The sequence below is a fragment of the Triticum dicoccoides genome, chromosome 7B, assembly GCF_002162155.2.
Source record: "Triticum dicoccoides isolate Atlit2015 ecotype Zavitan chromosome 7B, WEW_v2.0, whole genome shotgun sequence".
NCBI classification, from domain to species: Eukaryota; Viridiplantae; Streptophyta; class Magnoliopsida; order Poales; family Poaceae; genus Triticum; species Triticum dicoccoides.
The window spans coordinates 79,333,851-79,339,850 of record NC_041393.1 but is presented as its reverse complement, the minus strand read 5'-3'; positions in this window follow the sequence as shown (position 1 = coordinate 79,339,850).

Here is a 6,000-nt window from a genome sequence, read left to right as displayed (position 1 = left end):
ATCAATTATACGTACTAAGTTCAACGCGATAACAATTTGAACAAGCTGAAAATTTATAAAACTCACTTGCTTTTGCAGAACGTTTTGCACGCTTCGTCGGTTTAATAACCACATAAGAAGACTTCACAAGGTTTGATACCTTGCACTTCAGTTTCCCAACAACCTCCTCTAGTACCTCATCTTCTCCAATAGAACCAACTGATCCACGTGATGCGATTTCATCTGTTCCTAAAGATGTAATGGATTTCTCATCTGATACCTCAAGACCTTTGATAGGATCATCTTTATCACCCTTGAAACTATCCCAATATTTAGGTGTGTAATAATAAGGTCTCTTTTCTTCGGAATCATTAACATCATCTTCATCATCCACTTGCACATTCTTTTTTGCTGGCATTTTCCAATCGTCCATATCAGGATGATACACCCATTCTTTACAAGGGTCTCCACCATAGTTTCTAGATTCACTATTATCACCATACTCATTCTCTTCATCTTTTTCAATATCACCGGCTTTGTAGAAGACACTGCTCCAGGGCGACAGATCGGGCACGTCGTCGTCACCTGTGGGAAAAAACTACATGCATGACGTGAATGGCCTCGACGTCCGCGATCGACGGGCATATTCCCTTGGATAGCGATGGTGCCTAGAGATATTACTGGCATCGGGCCCACGGTGATCAGTTCGCAATCGTGCCCGCGGCTGGATTTTACCATCGATCGTGCTTTTCTTTAGTCCCATACCGCTACACGTCCACGTTGACTAGTTTATATAATTTTGTAGTGCAATTTTAATAAGTGTATGTCTTCAATGTACTCTATTTGGAGGACATGTAGGGTCAGTAGGAGTCTTCTCCGGTTCCAAATTAGCGAAGGTTGCTACTGATAGTGCATCTTCTTCAAAAAGATTTTCTCCTTGGGAATGGACCATTCTGATAAAATTTTCTCCATCGCATATGCCGAAAGGGCTAAAAAATTTCCCGGGCTATGATGAGCATGGCAAGCACGCACGCCAATTTTTTCGCGTTTCGACACTGTTTGCATTTTCTATGATTTTCCAGGCTGAAAAACCCTAAAATACAGCCCAGACGTGACGCAACATGCGTTCGGTGTCAGATTTCATTCATTTTTGGCATGGGGTACCGGGGTGGGGCCCCACACGCCCAGCCAAGAGTTTGGTAGTTTCCGTGAAAGCGATCAGGTACTTAATCTGGAAGGCGGTGGTTTCGATATGGGCGGAAGCGACCCTCTGATGCATGTGTCTCTGATAACCCACAAGTATAGGGGATCAATTGTAGCCTCTTTCGATAAGTAAGAGTGTCGAACCCAACAAGGAGCTAAAGGTAGAACAAATATTCCCTCAAGTTCTATCGACCACCGATACAACTCTACGCACGCTTAACGTTCGCTTTACCTAGAACAAGGATGAAACTAGAAGTACTTTGTAGGTGTTGTTGGATAGGTTTGCAAGATAATAAAGAGCATGTAAATATAAACTAGGGGCTGTTAAGATAAAGAAGCAATAAACTTAGTATAGCGAGTGTGGAAAAGTGGTGGTAGGAGTTGTGAAATTGTCCCTAAGCAATTGACTACTTTACTAGACCGATAGCAAGTTTTATGTGGGAGAGGCATAAGCTAACATACTTTCTCTTCTTGGATCATATGCACTTATGATTGGAACTCTAGCAAGCATCCGCAACTACTAAAGATCATTAAGGTAAAACCCAACCGTAGCATTAAAGTATCAAGTCCTCTTTATTCCCATATGCCATGACCCACTTATCTGTTTTTGTGTTTCAGTCACTCAGGCAACACACACAATAAGCAAACCATGAACATATTGCAACACCCTACAGCGGGAATCCCTCACGCTTGCGCGATACAGAGAGCATCATAGGACAGCAACATAACCACAAGCAAATTAAACCAATCATAGCAATTCACCAATTACCGATAGGACAACAAAAATCTACTCAGACATCATAGGATGGCAACGCATCATTAGATAATAATATGAAGCAGAAAGCACCATGTTCTAATAGAGGGTACAGCGGGTTGCGGGGGAGTGGACCGCGGAATATAGATGGGGGAAGGTGATGGAGATGTTGGTGAAGATGACGGAGGTGTTGGTGTAGATCGCGGTGATCATGATGGCCCCCAGCGGCGTTCCGGCGCCACTGGAAGTGAGGGGGAGAGAGCCCCCCTTCTTCTTCTTCTTCCTTGACCTGCTCCCTAGATGGGAGAAGGGTTCCCCCTCTGGTCATGGTCTCCATGGCATGGGAGGGGCGAGAGCCCATCCGAGTTGGATCTCTCTCTCTGTCTCTCTCTGTTTCTGTGTTCTTAGATTCTGCCCTTTCACCGTTTCTTATATATCTGGACATCCGTAACTCCGATTGGATTGAAACCTTCGCCACGATTTTTTTCCAGCAATTAGCTTTCTTGCGGCAAAAGAATAGCAGCAACTGCCTTACGGGGTGCCCACGAGGGTCAGGGGCACGACCCCTATCTCGTGGCCCCCTCAGGCACCGTCTTGCATTGATTCTTCTTCCCAAAAATCATAAATATTCCAAAAATATTCTCCGTCTGTTTTTATCCCGTTTGGACTCCCTTTGATATGGGGTTTCTGCGAAACATAAAACATGCAACAAACAAGAACTTGCACTGGGCACTGGATCAATATGTTAGTCCCGAAAATAATATAAAAAGTTACCAAAAGTATATGAAACTTGTAGAATATTGGCATGGAACAATCAAAAATTATAGATACGACGGAGACGTATCAGCATCCCCAAGCTTAATTCCTGCTCGTCCTCGAGTAGGTAAATGATAAAGAAGATAATTTTTGATGCGGAATGCTACCTAGCATAATCTTGATCATATATCTAAATATTAAGACACGAGTGATTCAAAGCAATAGTCTCTGATTTGACATAAAAACAATAATACTTCAAGCGTACTAATAAAGCAATAATGTCTTTTCAAAACAACATGGCCAAAGAAAGTTATCCCTACAAAATCATATAGTCTGGCTATGCTCCATCTTCACCACAGAAAGTATTTAAATCATGCACAACCTCGGTTTTAGCCAAGAAATTGTTTCATACTTTAGTATTCTCAAACTTTTTCAACTTTCACACAATACATGAGTGTGAGCCATGGATATAGCACTATAGGTGGAATAGAATATGATGGTGGGGGTTATGTGGAGAAGACAAAAAGGAGAAAGTCTCACATCAACGCAGCTAATCAACGGGCTATGGAGATGCCCATCAATTGATGTCAATGCGAGGAGTAGGGATTGCCATGCAACGGATGCACTAGAGGTATAAGTATATGAAAGCTCAAACTGAAATTAAGTGGGTGTGCATCCAACTTGCTTGCTCATGAAGACCTCGGGTATTTGAGGAAGCCCATCATCAGAATATACAAGCCAAGTTCTATAATGAAAATTCCCACTAGTATATGAAAGTGATAATTCAAGAGACTCTCTATATGAAGAACATGGTGCTACTCTGAAGCACAAGTGTGGTAAAAGGATAGTAACATTGCCCTTCTCTATTTTTCTCTCATTTTTTTTATTTTCTCTTTTTTTGGTGGGCTTCTTTGGCCTCTTTTTTTATTTGGGCTTCTTTGGCCTCTTTTATTTTTCATAAAGTCAGGAGTCTCATCCCGACTTGTGGGGGAATCATAGTTTCTATCATGCTTTCCTCGCTGGGGCAATGCTCTAATAACGATGATCATCACACTTTTATTTACTTACAACTCAATATTACAACTCGATATCTAGAACAAAGATATGACTCTATATGAATGCCTCCGGCGGTGTATCGGGATGTGCAATGATCTAGCATAGCAATGACATCAAAAAACGGACAATCCGTGAAAACATCATGCTAGCTATCTTACGATCATGCAAAGCAATATGACAATGAATGCTCAAGTCATGTATATGATGATGATGAAAGTTGCATGGCAATATATCTCGAAATGGCTATGGAAATGCCATAATAGGTAGGTATGGTGGCTGTTTTGAGGAAGATATAGGGAGGCTTATGTGTGACAGAGCGTATCATATCACAGGGTTTGGATGCACCGGCGAAGTTTGCACCAACTCTCGATGAGAAAGGGCAATGCACGGTACCGAAGAGGCTAGCAATGATGGAAGGGTGAGAGTGTGTATAATCCATGGACTCAACATTAGTCATAATGAACTCACATACTTATTGCAAAAATTTATTAGCCATCAAAACAAAGTACTACACGCATGCTCCTAGGGGAAGGGTTGGTAGGAGTTAACCATCGTGCGATCCTGACCTCCACACAAAGGATGACAATCAAAAAATAAATCATGCTCCGACTTCATCACATAACGGTTCACTATACGTGCATGCTTCGGGAGTCACAAACCTCAACACAAGTATTTCTACTAATCCACAATCACTCACTAGCATAACTCTAATATCACCACATTTATATCGCAAAACTATTGCAAGGAATCAAACATATCATATTCAGTGATCTGCAAGTTTTATGTAGGATTTTATGACTAACCATGTGAATGACAAATTCCTATCATCTCTCTAAATAGATATAAGTGAAGCAAGAGAGTTTAATTCTTTCTACAAAAGATATGCCCACACTCTAACAAATTTAAGTGAAGCAAAAGAGCATTCTACAAATGGCGGTTTTCTATATGAAGAGAAACAGGCAATCCAAACTTCAAATGGTATAAGTGAAGCACATGAAGCATTCTATAAAGCCATACTCAAAAGATTTAAGTGAAGTGCAATGAGCATTCTATAAATAAACCATGGACTCTCATACCAGCATGGTGCATAAAAGAAAAGTGAAAACTAAATGCAAAAGACGCTCCAAGACTTGCACATATCGCATGAACGAAACAAATCCCAAAACATACCGATACTTGTTGAAGAAAGAGGGGATGCCTTCCGGGGCATCCCCAAGCTTAGACGCTTGAGTCTCCTTGAATATTTACTTGGGGTGCCTTGGGCATCCCCAAGCTTGAGCTCTTGCCTCTCTTCCTTTTCCCCATATCGAGACCTCCTCGATCAAACACTTCATCCACACAAAACTTCAACAGAAAACTCGGAAAGATCTGTTAATATAATAAAGCAAATCACTACTCTAAGACTGTTGCAAACCAATTCAAATTTTGTTTTTGCATTGTTTCTACTGTAATTTAACTTTTCCATGGCTTAATCCACTGATAGAAATTGATAGTTTCAACAAAACAAGCAAACTATGCATCAAAAACAGAATCTGTCTTAAACAAGACAGTCTCTAGTAATCTGAACATTCACCATACTTCTGGTACCCCAAAAATTCTTCCAGAATTAGGAAAAATAAAAAATTTGTATAGCAAGACAGTGCAAAGAGTTTCAGAACCGTTTGACGTTCCAGTAAAAAATGTAAAATCTCACACTACAGCCTAGGTTTTTGTCCTGCACCGCACAAACCAACAAGCATTGTAAACATCCTAAAGGCAAACCTTAGTACATTATTTTTATAATACAATGGAATTGTACAGGGGTGTAATTATTTTTGATGAAAAGTTTCTGTAATTAAGATTCACAAAGTTTCCGTGAGCATGAACAAAGTTCAAGAAGCTCCCCCACTTCAACAGTTTCTCACTTTCACTTTCCTTTCTGAAAAGTTTTGGGTTCCCCTCTTTATTTTTTATTTTGTTTTAAACTTTATAAAAGCACTCAACAGAAATAAATGACTCTCTAAAACTTCTGGATTGTCTCCGTGGCAGCGCTTTCTTTAAAGCCATTAAGCTAGCATATAGTGCTCAAGTAATGGATCCACCCGAATCCCAAGGTATATCAAAGCCAATTTTAATTAACAATGATTTGTAATTTAGTAGTGAGTGCAAAGTAACATATAGCATGCAACAACGAAGTCTAACTCTCTTCCTATGCATCGGCATGTCATAAAAGAACAATTCATGCACACATAGTAAAGGCCAATGCATAGTAT